The sequence below is a fragment of the Lactuca saligna genome, chromosome 5 (genome assembly GCF_052625555.1).
Source record: "Lactuca saligna cultivar CGN05327 chromosome 5, ASM5262555v1, whole genome shotgun sequence".
NCBI lineage: Eukaryota > Viridiplantae > Streptophyta > Magnoliopsida > Asterales > Asteraceae > Lactuca > Lactuca saligna.
This window is the reverse complement of record NC_136421.1, coordinates 180046871-180054587: the sequence shown is the minus strand read 5'-3', so window position 1 is coordinate 180054587 and position 7717 is coordinate 180046871.

Sequence of the window (7717 nt, the reverse complement as noted above, 5' to 3'; positions counted from 1 at the left end):
ATCAATTCAGTTCTGACCGGCCGGTACATAGGTCACAACAAAATCATCGAGGGGCCCAGATATCGCTTCTATTTCTAGAAGGAACAGATAAACTTCGACTCATATACTTGTTCTACTACTTGTTGAATTGTACACAAAGGCACGTTTTATAACATCAAGTTACTGATGCGTTTACGTGCAATCAATGCACAACCAACTCATAGGTAGCAACTCATATCTCTAGGTTTGAAGATTTATATGATATTACCGTCTCATGATCACTCGAGATAAATTCCATGAAGTGATACAAGTGAGCGTGGGTTTATTCCAATACTTATAACTTATGAGCACTCATGAACGTTGTAGCAACCATTGCCATGACTAAACCCATTTAGCCATCTACAAACCCGATTCATGAAAGTCTTGATTCATACCTACTTCCAACATATGAACGACTGTGGAGTGTTTAAATAACTTAGTCATTCGAAAAGAATAACCTAGCTATTTTGGAAGTCAAAACTTGTAAAGTGAAACACAATAATAATCGAATCCAATATGGTCTCAGAACCCTTTTGAATATAAATAAAACCACCTTTTATTTATCACCATATTAATTACACATTATTCAATGTTTCAAATAATCAACTTAAGACTTGAATAAAACAATAGTTATCCCATGCTCCTAGCATGTACACTTTGTTTTTCTAAACAATAGTTATGCTATACCCCAAGTATGCACACTATGTTTGTCTATGATCCTTACATTGTGATGTAGATCAATTGAACATGATTCCAATGATACTCATTTCACAATCCCAAATCCTTATTGTAAATGAAAGTATTCCAAATTCATGTCATTTACTGAAATCTGTTAGATTCTAAACTTATATGCATTGATCCTCTTGTAATGATTATGCACGAAGTCAGAAAGACTTGACAACAACCATTACAGAGCATTCCAAAGGAGATCAACTCCTTGGGAACATCCTTCTTGCATTAAGTTTCCTAATCTTACATAGATTGAATAACTTCCACCTATGGAGACATTTCCATAGTCCCATTTGACTATAACTTCCGAACAATAGTTACCTCTTTTCAGAAAATGTCAATATGGTCCTACCAAAATTAACACTAGACTTCCAAATGTCCCTGAGCAACCAATCTTTGGCGAACCTCAGATTGTCCTCGACAATTGCTTAATCACTTTAGTCATATCCAGTTCTAGACTTTTCCCTTCAAAATGCCTTAAGCATTTGGAAAATTTAGAAAGGATGAATATTATAGCACGTGAAATCGATCCTATATCCGAAGCATATGGGACACGATTCATGATGTTTGACATAAAGACATGATACTAGACCAGTCTTTTGCTACAATATTTTTTATGTGCCATGTTTTCAAAATTTAACTATGAAGAGGGATGCCGTAATCATAATCGAATTTTGAAAATGCAATATATATAGAATTTCTTCAAGTTGAACCATTCCAACACAAAATTCATATATATTATTGACTAAAGATTATTAAAATCTCAATCTAAGCTTTAGAGTTGAAATGAAGTATAATTTCCTCTCCCTTAATTATAGCAAAACAACTTTTCAACCCCTGCAACTTCACGGATTGAAACTTTGTTTTCTATAATTAACATTGCTACCTTGAAATACTAATCATAATAATCATGCTCCCACTAACATGATGATTATCATCATAACACTTATGCTCCCACTAGCTCTGACATATTTTCAGAAATCTGCTGGACTTCTAAAATTTAGATTCATACACCCTTTCTTAGATAGCTCACATGTGTGTCTAAACAATTTTCAGAACTATGAAAAGGGATGCCGTAATCATAGTCTCAATTGCTTAGGCATTTGCCATTTCTCACAAGTCCATGTTAGTGTGCCGGTTAACCACACGCGCTCCACTAACGACTTTTGAAAATGCAAATAACACAATTGCTATCTACGTAAAATATACTTAGTGAAAGCGTTTCTTCACCATCATTTCATGAATCAGAGAGAAACCTTATGACATTTAGATTTTATAGTGTATGAGTTCCTATCCATGTGAATATGTCAAAACCATAATCACAAGATAAGGTTAGTGACAAATTCAGCCTTACATGGATTAAACTTGTTCAATCTTAGTTTCATGTCACCTTGGTAGCACAAGGCCCACCAATGCTTCCAAGTTGAACTCTGATAACTCACATGCAAATTCAACTTATTTGAAGTAGGTACAGAAATAAGAATTGGGTCAACACGATAGGTTGCAAACCTTAAGTCGTGTGCTAGTGATAAATTACAGGTTTCACTCTTGATTAAATCTTGAAACTCTTTCAGGATATTTAAGGCTCCCACTGTCCCCTTGACATATAAGTTTTCCTAGTCAAGAACCATTCCTTGACAAAACAAATATTCAAGGGATAGTGCGGATTCTTATCAAGACTAACACTTCACATAATTGGTCTTAGTTGGTCTTTGTCTCATCCAAGACACCACAACTTACCAATCTCAAATGTACAAGAGTAGAAACATTTCACACTACATTTGATAAATGTTTTAAACCTTACTTTATGTCACTCAATGTTACAATCTTGGAGTATGACTCTAAGAATTGTTTTGGAACGAACTATGACTCATCTCCTTGATCTTAACCAATCCAACAATTCATGACCTCTCTTCTTAGCCATAACAATGCACAAAGACGTCCTTAGAGTATGAATTTGTGATATGGTTTCTAAATCATTAAGATGATCATAAAACTGATACTAAAGTACTCTCCCATCTTTTCAGATTTGAGAAACTTTTATCCTTCTGCCTAATTTGATTTTTCTTATTCGCTTTGCCATACATTGTAACCTTTCCAATGTTACAGAATTATACTTAACCTTATAAGTATAACCATATTCACTAATATTTAGTAAATCATGACAAATCAATCTTTGTGGTGGACCTTGACCAGCGCACACCTAGTGTACCTAAATCCTTAGTCCTTCAATTGACTCACATATACATGTGATCAAAGAATTAGTCTTAATTTTCAAAGATGAAAATTCTCATTCATCATACAATACAACTTGTATGATTCCAAGTTTCTGTCCAATTGAAACTTGGGTGATGAAAAACTTTCTTCATTTGGTGAATTCAGACACTACCGCAAATGAAAGAATGAAATCTACTTTCCAATATTGCTATTACTGGAAACATATAAGCAATAATTTTCCACAGATGCCATTGTAAGGATATTTTTTAAAATAAATAAAATTAAAACCCTTTTTTTTCTTTTTTTTTAAAACTTTGCATAAAAACTTATCCTTACAATCCACATGAAAAACTTGTTGTTATCTATTCACAAGCAATATATTATAACTCCTAAGAAGTAGCTCAAGAATCCGATCTTCAAACCACGCGATAGAAATCCATCTACGCGATCAGATTTATCATATTCTTTCTTTAAGTTTCTTTACCTTTTCTTTGATTCTTAAAACATCACCATGTGACCCAGTCACATCATGTATCAAGAATCTCAGAATAGAAACTTAGCAGAGTTAGATAGTGGACTTTACCTGAAGTAGAGTCAAACTTATCGACTTTAACATCCTTAGGTAAATTATGGCAGCTTTGCAACCAATGCCCCTTTCTTTGGCAATATAAACATATGGACCCTTTGATAATGGTACACGGGACTATCACAGACTTAGTTTTTCTCTATACCATTTGGTCAACCGAGTTGACTATGGCTGGTCCCTTTCCATTGGGAAGAGAATGTTTTTCTGGATTTCTTGTGTCACTATTGTCAATGTCCATCAAGTTTTAAGGAAGTTGATCTTAACAAATAGATAAAATCATTAAGGGTCTTGTCATAGTCTGTTTCATAGGTGTTCCAAAAGAACTCACTATGTGACTTAGAAAGTGATTGAACCACCAACTTTCTCAAGACTTTGACACCTAACTCTCCCGGCTTGTCAATATGTGACTACATCTCCAAGATGTGACCACACCAAGACCTTTACTTGCCAATAGGGCTCGAGTGACCTTAAACTTTTCAAGAACTTGTAGGTGAGGGAGAATAATTGGAGGAGATAGAGGAAGTGAAGCATGATGTTGAGGAACATCATCTTCAAGAGATTTGGGAAGATCATAAATATCTAAACCAGACATGTTTTGGGAGATATTCAACATAGTTGATTTAAAGTCCTTAATATAACACCCAATATGAAATATTAAGGCTAGGATCCAACACAATATTTTATAATTTGGAAGAGGGATGCCGTAATCCAAGCTATAAAATATTTGAAGGTAGGCGAATGACAATTCACCAATTTCCACCATGAAAAAACGAAATAATTTATTAGGTTCTAATTGGATTTGAAATTCCTAGATCTTTTGAGATTCATTGAACTTTTTAGTGGCATGTTTCAATCTCGAGTGTGCCCTCTCAAATTTTGTGACTGGGATGCCGAGGATCACAAAAAAAGGTGTGAATAACCATACCAATTCACTTGGTACCCTTAATATTATCACCTAATCAATGTGCCGGTTAACCACACACGCTCCATTGATCTATGACAAACATTAAGTCACCCTTCGTGGTCCTTACTAGTCCAAGTTAGTGTGCCGGTTAACCACACACGCTCCACCAATGACTTGGTAAGGTACAAAGTGTGAATTCCATGGGCTAGCACCAAATTCACATTTTTCCTAAAGTAACTAAGATTGGGAATTATTAAGATTTTAGTTACTTAGTATTTATCATTAATACTTTTAATGAAGGGAGAATTTAAAGTCATTGTCCTACCCGTTCGGCTAACGACCTTCCACCAGTCAAGCAAGCGGTGGGTGAGAGTATACACCCATTAAGTCGCCATTTTATAGGCAATAACCTTATACCTACCTTATAGACCGGCTTCGTGAATGAGGCCTACTAACGGTAAAACGACTTGTTCTTATACATATATATATATATATATATATATATATATATATATATATATATATATATATATATATATATATATATATAATAATTAACCATTAATGTTATAAATAGTATAAGTGTTGAATTTTAACTTTTAAAATTCTAAGGGCTAACATGGAATTAAAGTATTCATAAGTGAAAACTTTTCAAATTCCAAAACTTGAGGGCAAGTTTTGAAACTATTCAAAACTAATTAATTCCATAACTTATGTGTTTAAAGTAGTTTTAGTCCAAAAAACTCTTCAAGTTCCATAACTTATGGAAGACTTTAAACTAATAAAAGAATTAACTTTTCTTTATTTTTATAACTTATGGAATTAATTAAGGTTACACTTTATTTATTTATTTATTTATTAATGAAGTGACTCTTGAATTTCCATAACTTGAGGACAAGTTATGGAGTCATAAAAAAAAATTCAATGACACAAGACTCTTCATTTTGTAACCATTACCAACTTTTATGAGTTTTATGAGTCTTTAATGTGACTCTTCATGTAACTTGAGGACAAGTTACACAAACACATTTTATACTCAACTCTTAGATTAAAATGGATTGAAAACAACTATTTCAATTAACTTTTCTATTAATCTAAGCAACTCATAAGAACAAGATAATTCATATCAAACTTCTTCATGTAATTAGTCTAAACCTTAAACTAATACAAAACATGAATCTATTGACAATTATCTTTGAAAATGGATTAGCATGAACATTACCACATTAAAAAACAAGTTTATAAGTTCAAAAACAACTTAGGGTAATGTTCCTAGTTCATTTCTAGCCAAAAACCTCGAAAATATGTTGCCTGGGGTCCAACTCGTCGAGTGCATGAACAAAACTCGGCGAGTTGGATGCATTTTGCCTTGGACTAGTCGAGTCCCTTCATGGACTCGGCGAGTCTGCTGGGCTGACAGCATCAAAACTCGATTTTTCAGCTCTATTTGCAAGTATAACAAGAAAACAAGCCTAGGCCCTCATACCACTGTTGGGTTTTGAGCAGTCTAACACTCCTAAGTGTACATGCAACCCTAAATACCTTGGATCTATGTTTTCTCTATTATACATGCAAATAATAATATCCAAGGTATTATCCTAATCTAGCATACAAAACAATGAGTGTAACAAGATAGAATACATACCTTTTTGATGTAGAAAGTCTTCATGAAGCTTGAGTGCCTAGCCCCAATGGTGTGGAAGCCTCAAATGGAATCACAATCATCAAAACACTTAGAATAACTTGAGAGAGTTCTACACTTCATGAAATCGGCTAGCCCTTTGTTACTCTCACTAGTGGCCGATTATTGTCAAGAATAAGTTCTTTATATAGTGTTACAATTAGGGTAAATCCTTAATTGTCATGGCTTTCCATTTCCTTGGATCCATGGGTTCAAATACACCATGGAGCATCCATGGACCATCCTATAGGTTTTAGCCCAACTTGATTATCCATGGAGCATTAGCCCACTATATAAGTATGGATTATTTACACAATCAACCCATATATTTAATTAGTCTTCTTTTGATCACTTAATTAATCCTAGATTAATTCTTGATCAATACTAATTAAATAATCTTATTATTCTTATTATTAATATACTAGAACTTATAATATATTAATAACCATAAGTGTCTTATTTCTCTCATTATAGTCTATCCAAGTGCATGATGGTATGCAACCCAAATGGACCATGCCGGGTCGGGTCAACTCTTACCAATTATAGTTATGGACTTAGACATTAATCGAACATTAACTCCATTGTGCAACTCTTGTTTGAGTCCAACCGTTGTAGTGTGGGACCTATCATTCGAAGAATTATCTAGTGCTGGTAGTATGGAATTGTGCTAATGTGGTAGTTAGGTGGTATTAGTTGAAGTTCCTTCTACAACTGATAGCAGAAAATGGGTGAGGACGGGAGTCCTAGGAAATCCCTGAGAGATGATTTGGTGTGTATGATGTCTTATAGTTTCATAAGGTGCTATTTGGGAATAGCGACTTGGATGAGTCAGGGTTTTCCTTGAAGAGGATATAAATAGGTTTGGTAGGTAGTATTGGTCCTGTACTACTTGAAGCACATGATTTATACCCGAGACAAGGAAGTCCACAATGAATTTAGAGAACTTGAGATTGTGGACCTACTCATTTATTTGCTAATTGTTTACGTGGTTATGTTTTAGTATGGTGGTGACACATCATGGAACAAGAGGTTCAAGATAAGGATTTGGTTCGGGTACGAGCACCGAACCGATTGATAAAAGGCTACGCAACTTCATCGCATGTGAGGTTACTGGAGCCATCCTTGATGTGACCCTGGTGATGTTCGGGTCAATCAAGGAGGGTATCATCAAGCTCATCGAGGATTGCCTCCGGATCTTCAGGGCCGATCTGGCCGCTAGTCAGTATGTGGCCCACACTCTCTCCTTTAAGGATTTCAGGGGATATAGGGCACAAGATTTCGTTAGGGTGAAGGGCCCCATCATTGGATAATAGACATTGAGTATGCCCAAATGATGAGGTTCTGCCCCGAGGGGTTGAAGGGGATGTCCGTTGTACGATGTTTGAGGTAGCTAGCTTGAGATTAGGGGGAGGAGGTCCGCTATATTTTAGGAGCCCCAATCATTGAGGCCATGACCTGGCCAGATTTTGTGACCAGGTTTCTAGAAGAGTTTGCACCAGCTATGGAGGTGAAACAGTTAGCTACAGATTTTCTGGACATGAGGCAAAAGACTGACTGTGGCGGATATCATCACCTAGATCAG